We start from the raw sequence: 22,693 nt of genomic DNA, 5'->3' as shown, positions 1-22,693 counted from the left end.
TTCTACTAGAAGTACTTCTTCAGGTCACGATATCCGCACAAACCTTTTATCTTCCCGCTCTGTGGGTATACAAGTAAATAGCTTTCATCATGCGGTTTTCGCCCAATGTGAAAATGACCGGTTTACAACAGTCGTCATTTCTTATTTTTCTTTTGTAACAATGGTGGTTCACAGTGGGTCTTTATCAGTACATTTTCCTCAAGAGAGAATAATTTTAGTTCGACGCATTTGCAATCGCCGAACGTGTATTATCTGTGACCTCGATTATATTCATTGCTGGATTTTGATATTCCCAGTGCGGCTCACCATTCGCATTCTGGGCCGAATTCGATTTTTGATAAGTATTTCCTCCCTCATTAAGTTGTGGCCGGCTTCTCTGCTGGTATTACCACAGTGGATTCTGAAAATTCCTATTCGTATTGTAGTGACTATTTGGTGGTGGTCCCCACTGATAATTCCAGTTGCCGTTAACGTAGTTCGAATAATTAGGGTGACACCTGTCATCATTCCTGCGTCTCCTTTTATGATTCTGAGAGCTGCCGCTGGCCGTGCAGGAAATGATTTCGGCGCAGCCTTCTGTGTGTCAACACATCGGGACGCGCATTAGATGTTCGCCCTTGATTGTTGCCGTTATACTTCGTCCTGGTGGGTGTAGGTCGTCTTCCGCCCCACAATTACGGTACACATTCTGTTTATTATTGTTATTACTAGCTTTCATATCTTCGATTAATAGGACAACAGAATCGTGGACCGATAAAAAGTATTCTTAGTTTCTGGGGCTCTACCAGTTTTCGCTAATGTTAAATGGAAGTTTTCCTTTCAAAATGTGTCGAACTTCACTAAGAGCCACGAGTTCATCCCAGAAACGAGCCTTATTTATGTACCTCTCGAGAAACGTTCCCTGCTGATGTTGTATGGCTCCTAAATAATTATTTTCTTAAACTTTCCTGCATATAGAACGACCAATATTTCGCAAGAAGCGCATTTTCAAATTCTGCGAATGTTTGACGGCTCTCTGCCATCTCGTCTTTCCAAAGTATGGCCTCACCTCCTATGGAACTTAATACATACTGGATCTTTTGTTGTTCAGACTAAGCTATTGGCAACAGGCTTCTAAAACCTGTTACGAAAATAACTGGATTAACAGATTTCTTTTCTGGGTTGAACACCTGGAATCTTCGGTTATTTACAAGACTTTCTTCTGGTATAAATTATGAAAGTGTGGTTACTGCCACCAAATTTCGTGTAACAGCCTTTTGTGCTACTATGTTTGTGCTAGCTGCTGTTCCTTGTGCAAACACATTTGGATGAGAAACTGGGTTATGACATTCATCACTTTTCTTACCAGTACAGCTACTACCATTCCTTGCTTTCTCCTTATTGTTATTCCATTCGTCTTCTAATTTCTCCAGTTGTGTACCTATTTGTGTTTGCACATGTTCTTTCAACCTAGGTAAGGTCTGTGGACCTAACTTAGAGTGTTTCCTTAATTCTGACATATTCTGCTCTGTTCCCATATCGGTAGTCTTTTGCTCAACAGCCTTTTGAGGCTCTGTCTCTAGGCTGTTATCAATTTAAGTCTCGTTCTCTCGTGAAAAAAAATCATCACCTTTTTTTCCCTGTTGAACTATGGACTGTAGTGTTGCGAGTTCTAACAACATTGTATCAAAACCATTTGTTAGTTTTTTAATCTGTTCTGGCATTTCTTTTACTGTAAGTTTCATTGTTGAAAAGTCATTCGTTACCCTCTATCGCTCAGCGACGTGATTCGCAACGACTGTTTTCAAACTGTTCCGCATCTGAATAAAATTACTAACATCGTTAGTCTAAGCCTCTAATCTTGCTCAAGTTTTGTCAAGTGATTGTTTTCGTCAAATGTTTTATCAAGTCTTTGTTTGTTTTCAATAAGTTTTTGATTGAATAAAGCTTCTGCTCTTTTATATAGGTACAAAAAGAGTCAGGTGTAGGGTTTGCTACTTCGGAACTAGTATTGCTCACCGGCTGTGACGTTGCTTCACTTGGTGGAGCGGCAACATCTCTGCCGTTACCCTGAACACTTTTTACATGTCTCGGGCACAGTATCAAGAGCGTTCTCTTTCTCTGAACTTTCCATGGTTTTAAACATAACAACGCGTCTGAAGTTCCGAAATTAAGTAACCTTCTGTTTCTTGTTCGTCTTAATGTTAACTACGTAAGCAGTTCACTGACGACGCTACTGAAAAATGTTTCTTTGCAAAACAATTGCGTCAAGCTTAAGTGTGTTTATGCGGTTCTGCAAGAATGTTTTCTCCATCTTGTGAAACATTTACGTAATGAAAAATTACTATAAAAATAATAAATTTTGGTACTACTAGTGAGCCGGCCGCTGGTGGCCGAGCGGTTCTGGGCGCTACAGCCTGGATCCGCGCGACCGCTACGGTCGCAGGTTCGAATCCTGCCTCGGGCATGGATGTGTGTCATGTCCTTGGTTAGTTAGATTTAAGTATTTCTAAGTTCTCGGGGAATGATGACCTCAGCAGTTAAGTCCTATAGTGCTCAGAGCCATTTGAACCATTTACTACCATTGAAGAAACGAAATTCTATGAGTAGCACAGAGTGGGTCTCAGAATTTTGAAAAATATTTCCTTACAACTGTAGCTTGCTCGGCGTCATGCACTTATTTGCATCTAGCGTGACACAAAGAAACATTTATGTAATAATAGTGTTCCTGCTTTGTACATGATAAATACGTGCATGATAATTATGTACATATTTGCGACATGTAAACGGTCGCCAGTGTAAAATCTCCTTCCGTGTGACCTGCGTTTACTGACGGGGCAAGAAAAATTGGTAACTGCTTAGTGAGAGAAAAATAACAATTTAGAAAATCCGATACGCCCGCAATTCGAGGACGATTCTCGCTGGAATAGTTAGTTGCAGCATACAAAAGGGATTTTCATTATCGAAAGAGGTAAGAACATATTTGATATAATCAGATGTCTTGGAAAATCGTAAAAGATCCAAATTAGTGATATGATTATTATTTTCTCACTGAATGTGTAAATACGAGGGCGAGCTGAAAAGTAATGCCTCCAAACTATTTATATGAAAACTCTTAATGAGTTTTAAATAAAAAGAACGTCATAAGCATTCTACATCTTTATGCCTCATGTCTACATTTCTAAATATAGTCGCCTTGGCGACGAAGATATTTCTCCCAACGAGAGGCCAGTTTATTGATAACGTCATTGTAGAATGTTTGACTTTGTTGACGGAACCACAACCTGACCTCTGCTGGCACCGCTTCATCACTATCAAACTGAAGCCCTTGGAGATGTGCTTTAAATTCTCGAAACAGATGAAAATAGGATGGAGACATGTCAGAACTTTCTACTGGATAATCCATGACAGTGAACCCAAGGCGTTCGATTGTTGTACAAGTCGTAGCACTCGTGTATGGTCTAGCATTACCATGCTGAAGATGAGGGTGCTCCACATGTGAACGAACTCTTTGAATTCCTGCTTTCAGTTTTCTAAGAATCTGGCAGTAGCTTTCTCTGTTTATGGTGGTGTCTTTCGGCGAGAATTCCAAAGGCATGACACCTTGAACATCCTAGAACACTGTGTGCGTGGCTTTGTCTGCTTTTTTGACGACAGCGATCCGTTTGAGGGAACTACATTGATGCTCTGTTATTTTAGGGGTCAAAGCGAACCCAGCTTTCATCATCTGTCACAATGTTGTTAAGAAACCTATTACCCTCTCCCTCATAATGCAAACGAAATTGCTGATACATGTCCAATGCCTTATATTTCATGTCAGGAGTGCACGCAGTTTCCTGTACTGTAGTTCTGCAAAGATGGCCTGTGCACGCTCTCGTGATATGTCACAATTACCTGACGGCCGTGTCTGTATTATCCGATGATTGGTAAGTCCATTAACCCGATCCCGATGAGTCTCATCGGATGCCTTACGCGTTCGTTAATTCATAGATGTTGACGTTAGCACCACCATATCATTCATTACGAGTACGAACAACCCAACGTCGCCCATTACGTATGTCAATGCTATCACAACCGTACACAGCTTCATCATTTTAAGGATTCCAATGAAGGCACGTTTCCTGTGGCTAGAAACTCTATTACAGCATACTGTTTCTCACGTGCCGACATACTTACGCTAAACCCCAGCATGTTGCACGCTACAATTCGGAGCCCACTAGCGGCAAACGGTTGCAATTTACGCTCGTGAAGAAGAGAAAGTCGACAGAATAACATGCACACAACATGTCTGCGTAATAGCTCAAACGACACTGACGAGGGAACCTCCCCATCGCACCCACCTCAGATTTAGTTATAATTTGACACAGTGGATAGGCCTTGAAAAACTGAACACAGATCAGTCGAGAAAACACGAAGAAGTTTTGTGGAACTATGAAAAAATAAGCAAAATATACAAACTGTATAGTCCATGGACAACATATGCAACATCAAGGATGACGTGAGCACAAGAGAGCCGTGGTCCCGTGGTTAGCGTGAGCAGCTCCGGAGCCAGAGGTCTTTGGTTCAAGTCTTCCCTCGAGCGAAAGTTCAGTTACTTTATTTTTGCAACGTTATGAACTGCCCGTCCGTTCATTGACGTCTCTGTTCACTGTAATAAGTTTAGTGTTCGTGTTTTGCGACCGCACCGCAAAACCGTGCGATTAGTAGACGAAAGGACGTGCCTCTCCAATGGGAACCGAAAACATTTGATCGCAAGGTCATAGGTCAACCGATTCCTCCACAGGAAAACACGTCTGATATATTATGTACGACACTGGTGACGGCATTTGCGTTACGTGACAGGAACATGTTGTCGACCCACCTAACTTGCACACTTGGCGAATGGGTAAAAAGATTCTTCTACCTTGCCCGATTTAGGTTTTCTTGTGGATGTGATAATCACTCCCGAAAAAGTGATGGAAACATAAGAGTGTGTCACATAAACTGCAACAAATGAATGCAACAGTTTCACAGTCGCACAGTTTTCTCTGTGCTCTGTCAAAACATATGTTTTTAACGTTTTCAAATTTTTCCATGTTTAGACCGTCAAATCCTGTATATGTCGAAGCTAATCTGAACATGCCCTGGAATTTGGAGAGAGAAGTTAATTATGTGTGGGTGCCTGAACTCTGATAATTGTCTGAAAATGAAAAATTAAACTTTTCAGTCGAGGGAAGACTTGAAACTAGGACCGGTAGTTCTGCAGCTGCTCACGCTAACCATGGGACCATGGCGCTCCTGAACCCTCGTTGTCCTACATGTTGCCTATCTTGCATATGGACTACTCAGTTTCTATATTTTGCTTATTTTTCATAGTTCCACACAACTTCTTCCTGTTTTCTCTATTGATCTGTGTTCAGTTTTTCAAGGCCTATCCACTGTGCTAACTTATAACTAAATCTGAGGGGGCTGCGATGGGGAGGTTCCCTCGTGAGAACAGAACAAAAAATTCCGGGGCATTGCGTTTCAGTACTCCCTCCTTGTTCTCAGTGGAGAAGCTCTTTCCGAATCTAGACTTTTTCAATTTTGAGGTGGTACGTAAAGTAATAAGGGTAGGTCTGGCGAATTATGAAAGATGTATATCTTGCCGCGTTGGCGGCTGGATAAGAGTATCATTACACGTGTCGCCTTGTTGGACGTCTTCCGCAGCATCAGATACCGCCGGCGTCCTCTGGCCGCAGACAGATGTGTTCGGTTCCCAGATGGATTATGGAGTCGGAGCACGACTTGTAAGCGGCTAGTGCGTCGTGTAACTGGCGACGGACGTGGCAGTCGCATGAATAAGCTAGCGGCGAGCCTGCACCTCACTGGAAGGCGAACCGCGCTGCGGCGGCAAAGTGGCAGTGCGCTCCAGTCCACTCCAGCTGCAGGCTATCTCTGCGGCCATCTCCACGCCTCGCGCCGGCAGGTGCCGCACGAGCGCGCGCCGTCTGCGGGCGGGGGCGTCATTTGCTACCGGACGTGTGAGTATGGCGCTACAAAGGGACGCCATGCTTACCTCAACTTACCCTTTCGGACGGCATGAAACCACCGTTGCAGGATGTCGACTTCATATGTTCGTCATTGTTGCCAAGCACCACGATCCAACACAGAGTAAATCGAAGATTCGACTCTTGGACCACATCTTCATTTGTTACTTATTCATTGACTGTTCATACCCGCATACGTAGCTAAAGAAATAAATGTAAGAAATGAAAACCGGAAGTTTCTGCTTTCAGTGATGCTTCAGTTGGTCTTATAGGCTCGCAAGGCAGCTACTTCGCTTCCATTTCTTTAAAGCTTTCACTTAAGAAATGAAGATGTGATTTGCTTCTATAAATCTTTTATGTTTAAAGTCGACAAGCAATTTATTTAGTACAACAAGCCAATGCAGACAAATTGGGTACCTTCCACTACCATTTTACTCCCATATGGCAGCAAGATTTAAATTTTTATATGTTAACAAACAAGCTAGAATTAAATTCCCTTATAAACGTGAAAGACTTTCAATGTTGCAAAACAACAAAATTTTAATGTTATGACGAATAATATTGCTGTAGAATTTAGGAAAAACTAAGTCCTTCACTTACCAAATTTTATTTCTTTTAGAATAAGAAGATTTCATTTTCAAGCTGCAATTGGCGGACAGTGCCGGTCCAAGAAGAAGAAGAAGAAAAGACTGAGGGCGGAAGAAAGGGGTGAAGGAGAAAAACAAGCTACAAAATTTTAAAGAAATGGGAATAAAGCAAAAATTGTAACGCAGAAACGGTTGCTAGTGCTCTTTTGTGCCACAGCGCTCGATGTAGAGGTAGCTGGTTCATATCGAGGTGGCGGAAAAAGCAATTCACCGCCGGTACTTACCGAATGAGGGGAGTGGTAGCGAACCATTGCTGAACATCGGTCTTGCAGTAATGTTTTGGGAAAAATTTCGAGATGCTGGGTAACTCCTCATGGAGGGTAGTCATGTAAAACTGCCTTCCGCCCCTTGGTGCTTTCTGAGAGCGTAATCCACCCTCACAAGGTTTTACACTCTCCCTTTTCTCTGTCATGTCACTAAACTGTACCCGCACTCATCACTGTCACCTACATGGAACAGATACATCTGAGTCATGACGCAGTCCGTGCAGAAATGCTGTCATTTTCCGGAAGGAATGAGTACGTTTCATAAATGGACAGCGGAACGACTGCACATTGATGTCCGAGTCAAGAAAGCCATAGCTCTTTAATTTTATGTATTACAATACTTAAACTAGCATGTAATGTTGTCTTTTCTCTTCACGTCAATGGTACTGTTATATTAACGCATTTGTTTTCCTTATTATTACTATTAATTTATTTGTTTGTCCCATAAAACCATTCCAAGATCGTTTCATGATCATGGAACACGTTTCTCCTACAGGTGAATTACATTACTTACCTGTTAAAATAGTATGCTGTAGGCCTATATCTGTTGAGTGAAAGTATATGCCTATGGATCGTACCAGAGCAGAAAACTTTAGTTTCTCGACGAACCAAACGTTCGTAGAAATTAATCTTGATGTAGCTGGTCATCGCAAACTTCATTCCGCGATGTTTCGGTTGAACTTCTGCCTATCATCTTCAGGTGAGCCATATGTCTTCGATGGTTCACCTGAAGAGATTCGAAATTACAGCCGCCCGTCGTAAACTTCCCTCCACGATATACAGACTGGACATCTGCGAGTCATCTTCAGGTGAACCATCGAAGACATATGGCTCACCTGAAGATGACTCGCAAATGTCTCGCAGATGTCCAGTCTGTATATCGTGGAGGTTTACGACGGGCGGCTGTAATTTCGAATCTCTTCGAAGACGCACCAAAATATTAATTCCGAGGGAGTGCCTTTAACACAGACAGGACAGCAGTTCTCTTCTTGGCGTAGCGTTTGGCAATGCAGGAGCTGTCAGTACGACGGGCGGCTGTAATTTCGAATCTCTTCGAAGACGTACCAAAATATTAATTCCGAGGGAGTGCCTTTAACACAGACAGGACAGCAGTTCTCTTCTTGGCGTAGCGTTTGGCAATGCAGGAGCTGTCAGAACTGAAAATGGTTAAAATGGCTCTAACCACTATGGGACTTAACATCTGAGCTCATCACTCCCCTGGACTTAGAACTAACTAACCTAAGGACATCACTCACATCCATGCCCGAGACAGGATTCGAACCTGCGACCGTAGCAGCAGCGCTTTTTCGGACTGAACGGCCTAGAACTGCTCAGCCACAGAGGCCGGCCGAGTCAGAACTGAAACGGTTCAAGTCCAAAAGTATTAAAAAAAGTAATTTTTTCTTAATACTACTTCTTAGTGGTGTATATTTACAGAGACATAGTGAACCGAGTCCCTACTATTGATATTGCCTAACAGATGGCAGGAGTAGTCTTGATCCCTCAAAACTTCTCATAAAATTTCCATGCTAAAATGTATCAGATCCAAAATCTTAGCACGTGGGATTTTGGTTGTTGACTTGTCGGTAGGTGTTGCTTGTTAAAACTTTCAAGCAATGGAATCAGATGAATGTGTGGAACTTTCTGATTCATTCTCTAACAATGTGCCTTCACAAAACGAATCAGCTGCTACAGAATTGAAAGGAAAGAATCACAAAATATCAAATTATAACAAAAAGTTTCTGAGTTCATTTTTAATTAATTCATGTTTTATTTTTACTATTTTTATGGTCATTTTTCGCCAATTCTCAAATTTGTGATTTTGTTACAAAACCTAACGACAAAAAGGATAATCATACATTACTATTCTTTCTAGATCGATTCAGGCCAGGTGCAACTAGGCGCAGCTTAGTCTTCGTTAGTTACTGGACCAAGTAGGCCTATTCAAGAAGACGAGCAAACAGATAAAGAAAAGAGCAAGAAAGAAAGAAAAATGAAGACGCCTGGAAAAAAAGTAAAAGGCGAATTTTAAGGAAGTTTGGACTCGGTTACAATTCACTAAAAGACAAGAAAATTTCAAAAAAGTACTTCAAAGATTCACCTCGTCACTAAAAAATGAATTATGACCAAAAATTCATAGAATAATGAAAAAAGTGCACATTAGAATGATTTTGGAATTTAGGAGATTACAGCAAACGAAATGTGTATGTTAACGCTTGAGTTACGAGTCGCAGAGTGGAACGTAACACGAGATGGAAGTAATACTGAAAAAAAATTTCGTTTCACTATGTTTTAATGGATGGTGCCAATACTCACACGACGTGCAGAAAGTATTTCCTTGAAACCCTTGGGCTTAGCCATGGTAGTGTTCACACAGAATACCAAAGTCTGAACTTCATGCCGTAAGTGATTTGCGTGGTAAAAGCTCCAATTAATAGACTAGATGTTACCGATATGATAGCACAAATCAAATCTTTTTCAGCCTATCAGAGTTACTACAGCAGGGAAAAAGCTCCAGCACGGAAGCATCTTCAGCCTGAATTAAACATGAGAAACACCAAAGAGAAGAAAAACAAGCTTGGAAATAAAAGCTTTACAATTATATTTTCTCTACCAAACTTAAATTGCATGTTCAAGTATCTGAAAAATGCAGGTGGTAGATGTGTGGAACTTCAATTTCTTTTAACAATGATAGTAGGTCAAGGATGTATGAGACGAGACAGAAGAAGCGAGAAGGTCCCAAGAAATAACATCTGTACTTGTTGAACGTACTAGGAAGGGGTTAATAATCATACACGTGTTATTCTCTATTCTGAATATCATCAAAACACCAAATTTGCCTCTAGATTAATTAACTTGATCTTAGGTGCTTGGTTAAGAATTAAAACAACTGATCACAATTTTTCGTTAAAAGTCACTAATATTAGCCTAATTACAATCATTTTGGAGAAATAGAAACAAGCCTGCCAGGGTGACCGAGCGGTTCTAGGCGCTACAGTCTGGAAACGCGTGACCGCTATGGTCGCAGGTTCGAATCCTGCCTCGACCATGGATGTGTGTGATGTCCTTAGTCAGGTTTAAGCAGTTCTAAGTTCTAGGGGACTGATGACCTCAGCAGTTAAGTCCCATAGTGCTCAGAGCCATTTGAACCAATAGAATCGACGTCTTGGAAGTGTAGTCAGATCCAACGAATTCAAATTTAAGAAGCTTTTCGTGCTTGATAATACCTGAACACCAAAAATTTTACCCGCCAAAAACTTGAAAACATGAAAGTCAACAAAAATATACAAATAAAAAATTTAAAAAATGAAGACGATACCATTAATTGCTTGGAGATGAGCTGGATGAGGTTTGAGCGAGAGGAACCTTGGATATTGCAGTTTAAATATACCTTAACTGCAAATATCGGCTTCTCCAAAGTAACAGTATCTACGAAAACTACAAAACTTATTGGGAATCAAGACCTGCTGCACAAAAATTCAAGAATAGTCGCCCAAACACCACACCCATTTCAAAAGTCTATAGACAGAAAGTGCCACATGAGAAACTCGTAGAATGATATAATCACGAGCTGCCCTTTAATGAGACCATTTAAAGTTTAATTTGAAACTTTTTAGGTTATTCTATGGTTCTATGGTGTAGCTGTTAAAAAGTAGGAAAATATGACAATTTTCACTGTCTCGTATTCACTTGATGGAGCTTATGTGAAAACATTTTAATGCCAACGTGGATAAAGTCTAGTAAATCATGATTTAAAACTGAAATGAACTGATTGCGTCGTATTACTGGCCAGCAGATCCAGTCTGAGATCATCTGGCTGCTTGATGCAAGCCTTTTTATTTCACGTCACTTTGGCGATATGAGCATCACTGAAAATGAGGTGAAATGATTGGAACAATACGAACACACATTCCATGAGAGAAGAAAATCTCCGATGCAATCGGGCATCGAACCAGGGACCTCGCGAACTCCAGGCAGCAAAGTCAACGAACAGACCAAGAGCTGCGGATATTTCAAATTGAACTTCCACGTTATTTTTTTAATTTTCAAATTTTGTAATGGAATAGATCGAGAAGTGATGTCTCTGTAGACATTAACTTCTGTTGCAATTTAGAAGAATTTATGTAACACCTGAGATCTATTTTCAGTAGTTGCAGGAAAGACTATAGGTTAAAGACGTAGACGTTAGAGCAGAGGAATTCAGTAATATATTAGTAAAGCTATAAAGGAAACAGATAAAAATTGTGTTAAGAACCTAAAGCGATGAATACGTGGTTCTTCAAATGAAGAGAAGGGATGGAAAAATAGTATTTGTGATTTAGAGAAGCTCACAGTTGTTCAGTATGAGACTGTACCTGTTATGAACTCATATTAGTTAGAAGAGTAGGGTGAAAAGGTGTTGACTTCTCAAAATTTGGAATCAGAGCAAACAGTTAAAATGAGTGTTTCTTAGGTGGAATTAGCAAAACGTGAGGGAACAGTGAAGAAGATAACAGAGAAGAGAGAGAAATTAAGTAATCATATCACTCTGTCTGTGATAATGACTGTAACTCCATTAATGTAGTGACAACAACTATTGATATGTATACGGAGGTTATGTCATTACTGAAGTTTAATTAAGTTCGTTTTCATCGCCAGTTGGCTGTGGAGATGTGAATAAATTGATCTGTGGTAAAAACACAGAGAGTAGATGGGTTACAGGGCACAGGAGAGTTGGTGACTTGCAAATGGACGACTTGTCATCTATTTTTGAAGCGTTATCTATGGTATCTTTCCAATGGGATGATGTGGAACGCAACTTTTCTTTTCTTTTTCGTGAGCAACCAAGCAGTTAACAAATGGTTTTCTTGAAGGGTTAATTGTTCAGTTGTGTGTGAAATCTTATGGGACGTAACTGCTAAGGTCATCAGACCCTAAGCTTACACACTACTTAACCTAAATTATCCTAAGGACAAACACACACGTATGCCCGAGGGAGGACTCGAACCGCCGCCGGCACAAGAGTTCATTTCTCAGTTATTTCTTAAAAAGTTTCCAGCCAGTTTTCCAATGTGTTTCTTGTTTTCTTATTCTTATTGTTACAGGGCTTTCTGCGATGATGAGGTACTTGACTTCAAACTTGTCCATGATGACACAGCAATTTCCAGATCACCATAGGGTTTTGTCACTTGTGATGGGTATGTTTCCAATGTATTTTCTGTGTTTCCTTAATATTATATTGTATTGTATTGTATGTTACCCGGGGACCTAGAAACGACGGAGAGACTCCGTCCCCGCCGCAGCCTCAGTGGTTCGCAACCCCACGACGACTACCGCAGTCCACTTCACCCCTCCGCCGCCCCATGCCGACCCCAGGTTTGTTGTGCGGTTCAGCCCCCGGTGGCCCCCCCAGGGAACGTCTCACACCAGACGAGTGTAACCCCTATGTTTGCGTGGTAGAGTAATGATGGTGTACGCGTACGTGGAAAACTTGTTTGCGCAGCAATCGCCGACATAGTGTAACTGAGGCGGAATAAGGGGAACCAGCCCGCATTCACCGAGGCAGATGGAAAACCGCCTAAAAACCGTCCACAGACTGGCCAGTTCACTGGACCTCGACACAAATCCTCCACGTGGATTCGTGCCGGGGACCAGGCGCTCCTTCCTGCCCGGAAAGCCGTGCCTTAGACCGCACGGCCAACTAGGTGGACTTTCCGTAATATTAATATTTTATTCTTCAATACAACAGTGCTTGAAGCCATTTTTGACCTCTGTATGTATAATATCTGGTATGAGGTTTTCATAATCTTGCCACTAGTGTTTGTTTCGTGATGAATATTTTTCATGTGGTTATAAAAGATTTGATTATAATGTGACTCGTAGATACTGGATGTTTGTGAGTGTTGGATGATATTGTGAAAGTTTTGTTGTCATGAATGGATATTTTTCTGTCCACTGAGATTTAATTTCTGGTATGAATGTTGTGTAAACATTTACCAACATGTTGCGAAAGTGTACAGTTTCTGTATCTTTTGTTCCGGGCGCCTTATCGCCAGCTCATAAACAAGGTGATCCTTCCTCAACAGGCCGATCACCGCGCACTGCCTGACCGCCATTAAAATAGGTCATCTGAAACAATCAACAACCAAGACAATATGATGCAACACTAACAGAAATACAATTCAGACCAACGGTAATTGTAATGGCAATATCACAATCGTAACCAAGCCCTGATACCATTTGAAATCTGGTTGGTAGGTACTCAGAGAGCGCAAAGGATAAGGTTACGATTGTGGACGGGGACGTAAACAGTTACTGTGAGTTCCATAATCAAACACACACTTTATTTTTCCAAGAACCATTCATTTACACACAGTTTTAAAAAAATCATAAATAAACAATACGGCTGAAGGCCAAGTTAAAGAACTTGAGATGCTTTCTGGGCTGAAGGCCCAAAACCACACCAAAAACAAGAGAGCTGAAGGCCTGGCTTAGAAATCAAAAGCAATTAAAAATAGAAAGTAATTTTTTTCTTTAAAAAAAACGCAATTGAAAACAAGTAGCGGCTGAAGGCCTACACTACACATCTGAATGACAACCATAATTAAAACACATTAATAAACAATTTTTCCAACCAAGAAATTTCTTTTTAAACTCACAAGAGAATTGGCAAAAGCCTAATTAAGAAATATAAACTTTTTGCACAGCTCAAGGCCACAAACAGTTTAGAAACAATAGCTGAAAGCCTGAATAACAAGTCAGACAAACAATTTAAAGTAAACCCCTTCCTTCTTATAAAAAATTTCCTTTAAAAAATACACACAACTGAAGGCCTTATTAAAAGGGGTTCACGTAAATCACGTAAATGCTCAGCCGAAGGCCACGCACAACACATCGAGCAACTAGTGGTTTAGGACCTGAATTACAAACAATTTCAGATAGAACCAACCTTAAGAAAAAAATTTTTTTTAATAAAATCAATCTTCAAAATTTTAAATTAACACAGCTGAAGGTCTTTATGTAAATTTTAAAAAGAAATGAATTAATATACGGCCGAAGGCCTCACACAATACCTCAAACTAAAATAAAAGTAACAGTCTAAAACAAACAGAACAAGTGGTGCTCAGGAGTGTTCTAAGGGTCGGCCTGAGAATGTAGCTCAAACGTAATGTGAGGTGAGACAGGCAGACAAGAGTTGACGTTAAATAATCGGATGGCAACCCAAACTAGGGATGTCCCAAGGACCGACCAACAATCTAACCAATTCCCTTCTGTCCGACCAACAGCACAGCGATGGAAAATATCGGCCGAGGACGAGGATACGAACAGCACTACATCTTCCGAAACTGGCGTCTAAAAACAGCTAAGGGAACAATAACCACTCTAAGCAAAACACGAACCAAACAACTTAAAAGGCTATCGAACTACGTTTGGTGCCTGATAGCATCAACTCGACGAGGAAAGGCACACTGCCGGAAAACTAAGCTAACGACCAGGGCAGAAAATACCGCTGGTGCACTTCACTGGCAAGTAACAGTCAATTTAATAACTAATCAAAATATAGGAAGACGGCTACAAGATTTCACCAACTCCAACACATCATACGTTGCTGCTAGCCCCAACAACCCGCAAATGAACGAAGAGATGTCACAATAGTTGTTCCATAACAGGTTAACTCATCACTCAGCATCAGCATCCAGGTTCGGTGGGCAACGAACTTAGTCGCTCTCACAGCTAGCGCTTCATGATACAACAGCGTGTCCACGCCGCCAGCAGTCCCGACCTGGCGCCAGCCGGAGTGGCCGAGCGGTTCTGGAACCGCGCGACCGCTACCGTCGCAGGTTCGAAGCTTGCCTCGGGCATGGATGTGTGTGATGTCTTTAGGTTAGTTAGGTTTAAGTAGTTCTAAGTTCTAGGAGAATGATGACCTCAGAAATTAAGTCCCATAGTGTTCAGAGCCAGTCCCAGCCGTCCTTCGCGCTGCAGAGACTGCTCCATCCCAACCGACTGACCACATGCAGCCTGCAGACACCATTAAATAGCTGCTCAGTCAAAACCACACAAGCTACACATGGTTCCAGGAAAACACTTCCACAAACTCGAACAATACTAAAACCAGTGACTGTCGAGCAACAAGGACGAATCACAAGTCGACACACACGGAGAACCGAGAAGCGGTTGGCGACGAAATACACATCGTCCGATGAGACGACCGACCGGACGATCAACCAAGGTCGTCCTCATTCAAGTCACGTGTGTCGGCAACGGTCGGGCGAGTCATGGCTGTCCGGACGTCACTGCTGCTCCGTCCCGACTCAACTCCCGACACACGACGTCCTGGAAATACTAGTGGTCGCTCCAAATATAGTACAACAGTGCTGTTATCGATAAGCGCTGCTGCTGCTGCCACTCACGGGCAGGCAAGCCAACAACTTAGTGACGCCAATAAATCGAATAAGAAACGAGACGGGAGTACCGCCAAGACAAGGTGTCAAGCCGTAATGGGACGAACAGGAGCCGCGAACGGCTCAAGTAAGCAGGAGACCATGTTTAGAATCCTCGTCGATTTAAATCAATGCCCACTTGCAGCCAACGTCTGTTATTTCTTTGTGTCTACAATCAAACATTAGATTGTGGTTGCAGGGGTAGGTCTAGAACAAAGGTTTGCGAGAGAATATGGGCTTGCTAGTAGAAATGAGGGAGAAGAATGACTTGTTTTGTTGTGCAATAAATTTTAGATGTTAATAGCGAATACTCTATTCAAGAATCACAAGAGAAAGGGGTAATCTTCACGAAGGCCGGGAGATACGGGAAGATTTCAGTTAGATTCCATCATGTTCAGGCAGAGATTTTATATTGGATAGTACTGCGTACTCAGGGGCAAATATAGACTGAGATGCTGAAGAGTAACCTCAAGTTTAAGAGGCTAGACAGGAAGAATCAATGCGCAAAGTACGGAAGTACTAAGGATTGAAGGGGTACGCTTGAAGTCCTCTGAGGCTATAGTTACTGAGATAACCATAGCTCAGTAGACAGTTCAGTTGAAGAGGAATGGACATGTCTAAAAAGGGCAGTCACAAAAGTTGGAGAAAAAAACGTAGATACAAGGGAGGTAACTTCGAAGGAACAATGGGTAACAAAAGAGATACTTCAGTTGATTGACGAAAGAAGTAAACTCAGGAATACAGAAATACAAGTCACTTAGGAAAGAAATAACTAGGAAGTGGAAGGAGGCTGGGGAGAAATGCTATATGAGAAATGAGAAGAGATCGAAGAAGAAAATAAATTTCGAAGGGCTGACGCAGCATATATAAAAGTCAAAACAAGCTGCGTTGAAATTAAAAGCGAGGACGGTAACAGTATCAGTGCAATGGGAACTCCACTGTTGCAGAGAATAGAGCGGATAGGTGGAAAGAGTACATTGAAGACCTGTATGAGGGGGAGGACTTACACGCTGACGTGACAGAAGAAAAGACAGGAGTCAAGAGGGAAGAAATAACTGATATAGTATCAGAATCAGAATTTAGAAGAGCTTTGGAAGACTTAAAATCAGATAAGGCAGAAGGGTTAGATACCATTCCATCGGAATTTCTGAAATACCTGAGGAAAGTGGCAAAATAACGATTACTTACTTTGGCATGTGAAATGTATAAGAATGGCGATATACCATCTGTCATTGGGAAAAACAGTTTCCATGCAGTTCAGAAGATAGCAAGAGCCGACAAGTGCGAGAATTATCGGACAATCAGTTCATGCATCCATGTTGCTGACAAGAGTAATATACGGATGAATGCAAAAGAACACTGAGGTTCTTTTAGACGACAATCAGTTCTACTTTAGGAATGGTAAAGGCCCCATAAAGGCGGCAGAGAAGCGGGTCTGACGTTGTGGTTGATAATGGAAGCAAGACTGAAGAAAAGTCAAGACACCTTCATAGGATTTATAGAACTGGAAAACGTGTTCGACAGTGCAAGGTGTTCGAAATCCTGAGAAAAATAGGGGTAAACTATATGTAAAGAAGGGTAATATACAACATGTGTAAGAACCAAGAGGAAATAATCGAAATGGAACATCAAATGGTGTAAAACAGGGATGTTGTTTTTGGCACCTGCTGTCCAGCCTACAGGTCAAAGCAGCAATGACGGAAGTAAAAGCAAAGTTCAAGAGCGAAATTAATATTCGAGGTGAAAGGATATCTATGATAGGATTCGCTGATGACTTTGCTGTCCTCAGTGAAAGCATAGAACTGTAGGGTCTGTTGAATTGAATCAACGGTCTAATTAGTACAGAATTTGGATTGAGAGTACATCAAATAAAGACGAAAGTAATGAGCAGTAGCAGTAATAATGTCAGCGAGAAACTTAAAAGCATAGAACTGTAGGGTCTGTTGAATTGAATCAACGGTCTAATTAGTACAGAATTTGGATTGAGAGTACATCAAATAAAGACGAAAGTAATGAGCAGTAGCAGTAATAATGTCAGCGAGAAACTTAACATCAGAATTGGTAATCATGCAGGAGAATAAGTTAACGAATTCTGCTACCTTGGCAGCAAAATAACACGTGATAAACGGACCATGGAAAACATATGAGGCAGACTAGCATAGCAAAAAGGGCATTCCTGGGCAATATTTCATAAGATTTCTGAGAATGTACGTTTGGAGCACAGCATTGTATGGCAGTGAGAGTTTTTGACTGTGGCAAAACCGGAACAGAAGAGAATAGAACCATTTGAAATGTGGTGCTACAGAAGAATGTTGAAAATCAGGTCGGCTGATAAGACATGGAATGAAAAGGTTCTCCGCAGAATCGACGAGGAAAGGAATATATGGAAAACACTGACAGGAAGAAGGGACGGGATGACAGGACATCTATTAAGATGTCGGAGATTAACTTCCATAGTACCGGAGGGAACTGTAGAGGGCAAAAAGTGTAGGGGAAGACTGAGATTGTAATTTATTCAGCAAATGATTGTGGAAGTAGGTTGCAAGAGCTACTCTTGTATGAAAATATTGGCGCATGAGATAAATTGGCGACGGGCCACATGAGACCGGTCAGAAGACTGATGACACAAAAAAGAAAAAAAAAAAAGAAAAATGGTTATTTCAGAGCAAATGGTTGTGCCTTAAGTAAATTCCGTAAGTATTTCGTTCTCTTTCTCGTGTTTTTTTATTTTTCTATCTTGTGGTTGGGGTCAACGATCTGTACAGTAACTCAGATAATAGTGGATCAAGTTTTTCCCTTTTAGAAACGACTTCCTTATTTCAGGAATTGGGTTCCTTTCTTGTTCTTTTTTCACGTTGAAACATTAATGATAACAGTAAATAACGACAGACAGAACTGTACGTTATATGTGTTTGACATTGTGTCAACAGCTGGGTGTGATCTTCCTTGTTATATTAATCTGAAATATCACTTGTAACAAGATATCTATTGTGGTGCTAAAGTGAACGAGTACGCTAAGACATCAGCACAACATGATGTACGTTTTATATTTGTGGTATTTTGTGTTTGACATGCTGATGTTCCTTGCTACCTTTCATTGTAAAACGACGTATCATCACTATACGGCTTGCAAAATTTTAAAAATCTTGAAAGTCTGCCAACATTTTATAAGATCAGGTGACGACGGCACATGTCTGTCGAAACCGGTGCTAAAAAAAAATAAAAAAAAATTAAAAAAAAAAAAGATTTCTAAGCGATCTTGATATACTTGGGGCAACGGCCTTGCCGCAGTGGATACATCGGTTCCCGTGAGATCACCGAAGTTAAGCGCTGTCGGGCGTGGGCGGCACTTGGATGGGTGACCATCCAGGCCGCCATGCGCTGTTGCCATTTTTCGGGGTTCACTCAGCCTCGTGACGCCAATTGAGGAGCTACTCGACCGAATAGTAGCGGCTTCGGTCAAGAATACCATCATAACGACCGGGAGAGCGGTGTGCTGACCCCACGCCCCTCCTATCCGCATCCTCCACTGAGGATGACACGGCGGTCGGATGGTCCCGGTAAGCCACTCGTGGCCTGACGACGGAGTGTTGGTATACTTAACATTTCTGAGCACTACAGCTGTATCTTGTTTTTATTCTATCACACGTGAGGCAATACTGACCTTACGACTTATCTTAGAAGAAAGATTAAGGAAAGGCAAACCTACGTTTCTAGCATTTGTAGACTTAGAGAAAGCTTTTGACAATGTTGACTGGAATACTCTCTTTCAAATTCTAAAGGTGGCAGGGGTAAAATACAGGGAGCGAAAGGCTATTTACAATTTGTACAGAAACCAGATGGCAGTTATAAGAGTCGAGGAACATGAAAGGGAAGCAGTGGTTGGGAAGGGAGTAAGACAGGGTTGTAGCCTCTCCCCGATGTTGTTCAATCTGTATATTGAGCAAGCAGTAAAGGAAACAAAAGAAAAATTCGGAGTAGGTATTAAAATTCATGGAGAAGAGATAAAAACTTTGAGGTTCGCTGATGACATTGTAATTCTGTCAGAGACAGCAAAGGACTTGGAAGAGCAGTTGAATGGAATGGACAGTGTCTTGAAAGGAGGATATAAGATGAACATCAACAAAAGCAAAACAAGGATAATGGAATGTAGTCTAATTAAGTCGGGTAATGCTGAGGGAATTAGATTAGGAAATGAGACACTTAAAGCAGTAAAGGAGTTTTGCTATTTGGGGAGCAAAATAACTGATGATGGTCGAAGTAGAGAGGATATAAAATGTATGGAGTGTAGCCATGTATGGAAGTGAAACATGGACAATAAATAGTTTGGACAAGAAGAGAATAGAAGCTTTCGAAATGTGGTGCTACAGAGGAATGCTGAAGATTAGATGGGTAGATCACATACCTAATGAATAAGTATTGAATAGGATTGGGGAGAAGAGAAGTTTGTGGCACAATTTGACCAGAAGAAGGGATCGGTTGGTAGGACATGTTCTGAGGCATCAAGGGATCACCAATTTAGTATTGGAGGGCAGCGTGGAGGGTAAAAATCGTAGAGGGAGACCAAGAGATGAATACACTAAGCAGATTCAGAAGGATGTAGGTTGCAGTAGGTACTGGGAGATGAAAAAGCTTGCACAGGATAGAGTAGCATGGAGAGCTGCATCAAACCAGTCTCAGGACTGAAGACCACAACAACAACAACGATTGAATAGGATTGGGGAGAAGAGAAGTTTCTGGCACAACTTGACCAGAAGAAGGGATCGGTTGGTAGGACATGTTCTGAGGCATCAAGTGATCACCAATTTAGTATTGGAGGGCAGCATGGAGGGTAAAAATCGTAGAGGGAGGCCAAGAGATGAATACACTAAGCAGATTCAGAAGGATGTAGGTTGCAGTAGGTACTGGGAGATGAAGAACCTTGCACAGGATAGAGTAGCATGGAGAGCTGCATCAAGCCAGTCTCAGGACTGAAGACCACAACAACAACAAACAACGATTAATCTCGGCGGCACGTTACCGCCATCTTCAGTCCCCAGCACTGCCAAAAGAGTATTTGATTTGCTTGGCACTTTTACTGTGAGGTCCTTGTTACTAGCACATGTGGGCTAGCGTTCATCATTAGAGACAACACGGTGTCGAGTATAGACTCCCGATGAAAGCCAACCCACATGTGCTAGTGACAATGATCCCACAGTAAATGTGCCAAGCGAATCAAATACTCTTTTGGGAGTGGTGGGGCCTGAAGATGGCGGTACCGTGCCGCCGAGACTAATAATGTCATAGAATAAAGACATTCTCGAGATACATCTGTGATTGTACTTTTCCTCATACATATATCATCAGCTGACTCCCTCTTCCATACAATAAGATGGACATCCATAAATATAAGAACTGTACTAGTGTTACACGTACGAGCAAGGTTTTGACAGTACGTTTGTTATTTGAAGCAAGAATACGACAACGGCATTCAATTAGCGCAGTCGCCGTGCCCGCAGCGAACAGACGGAGGTGGAGTGCCGGGCAAGCGGCGGCCGCTACCCAGGAGGGGTCGCGATCGTATCGGCAGCCCGCGCCGGCGCGCCACACCGCATCTGGAGCGCGCGGCCTCGTTATGACGCCGACGCCCGGGCCGCCGTTTCCATGTATGCGGCAGGCCGGGCAGCGTGCGTGCGCCGGCAGCCGATGAGGCCCTTACCTCTGCTTTACCTTATCTTACCTTACTCCACCTCACCTCTCTTCACCGCACCGCGCCATCACGAAGCCCGTCTGCCGAGTGACGCCTTCCCAGCCCCGTCCGCGGCCGTCTCACGTATCAAAAACAGGTCTGCACCTGCAGCTTAATGCGCACGGGAGCGCAGCAGTATCGGGTTCGTCACATGACTAGGCGGGCATTTGTTCCGACACAGACTTCCTGACCTCCTTTCTTTGTGTGCTCGTGGGAGTACACAGGTGGGGCTGCAGGGTAACGGGATCGTTGGAGGCACGGGTACGTACGTTACGCTTGTTGGTAACAGAAAGCCGCACAGGTAATGTACACCAGTATGTATACGAAGACGCGACAGTAGTCACAGCCATATCGTTGTCACAGAGCTCCTTGTCAGTAACAAGTAGTAGTGCAATGACGTATTTACTTATACCACACTTTCAAAAATAACACATGTGATGCCACGAGGAGTGGCCGCTTGGTTTGAGCTGCCATGTCACGGATTGCGCGGCCCCTCCTGGCGGAGATTCTAGTCCTCCCTCGGGCATGAGTGTGTTTGTGTGTGTGTTGTTCTTAGCATAAATTAATTTACGTTAGTCTAGCGACCGATGACCTCAGCAGTTTGGTCCCTTAGGAATTCACACATATTTGAACATTTGAACGTGTGATACAAGTATAAGGCTGTAATGAAGCCAAGTCTGCTCTTACTTACAGCTACATCGTCTAACTGTTGGCCGTATAAAAAATCCAGAATTAAGGCAAGTGCTTCTAAAACGGAAAAATCTGATCCATTGTTATCGGAATCGCTACAGAATCCGTTGACTAAACCATAAATCAAGAAAACAAAAAAAAAGATGAAATAGTTTCGGAGTACGTAAACCACACTTACATGTGTAAAAATGAGAATCAATATTAACTGGAAAGTGACAGAAGTATAGCAAGTGCAATTAACCACACGCTTTGTCAGGCATAAAGGTCTACAAATTCATCCAGCACATAAGACTACTTGTAGATATCGTGAAGCAAATAAACGCGCAGGGTACTCCTTGTTAGGATACAATGGGCATCATACAGCCAATCAGTTGCACGTCAGAAGTTTATTCAAACCCTTATCTAGGTTTCGAGAAATATAAACCTGTCGACTTCAGAAGTAATGACAGGTAAAAATAGGGCATATTACATCAGTACATGGAAGTCGTATGCGCACCAAAAAGAAATATGAAAAATTAGGCCTACATACAGTGGAAATATAAAATAAAATAAACTTACATAGCGTCCGAAAACGGCTATTTATAGCTGACATTTGGATACACAAGGGAAAAAAACAATAGGATTGCGACTGTTTGCTGTGTTCCTATCCTTCCTTAATTACTATATTGTGCGTTAGAGTTGCAAACAGTGAACATGGGTCTGGAAAAGGTGAGCAGGACTTCACTCCTAAAGCTGTTTTATCAAAAAAATAGCAATGGTTCTGCTGCTCTTCGGGTGTATCGACGCAGAAAACGAATACAGAGAGGTCCTCTTTCCTCTCTGGGGTTGAAGAACATGATTCGGAAGTTGAAATTAACTGGAGATTTGTGAACTGCTTCTGGGTGAGGCCGACGGCCAGCTGCGCCACAAATTTTTGGCGAAGTTACTGTTCCTATGGCCGAGAATGCTGGTC

At 42.1% G+C, this 22,693-nt stretch overlaps 1 pseudogene; it reads left to right on the top strand.

Annotated features, from left to right (window-relative positions):
• The first annotated feature begins 18,595 nt into the window (after positions 1–18,595).
• Positions 18,596–18,713, top strand: LOC124799573 (annotated as a pseudogene).
• Positions 18,714–22,693: the final 3,980 nt, after the last annotated feature.

Source organism: Schistocerca piceifrons, chromosome 5 (assembly GCF_021461385.2).
Source record: "Schistocerca piceifrons isolate TAMUIC-IGC-003096 chromosome 5, iqSchPice1.1, whole genome shotgun sequence".
NCBI lineage: Eukaryota > Metazoa > Arthropoda > Insecta > Orthoptera > Acrididae > Schistocerca > Schistocerca piceifrons.
This window is presented reverse-complemented; position numbering and strand designations above follow the sequence as displayed.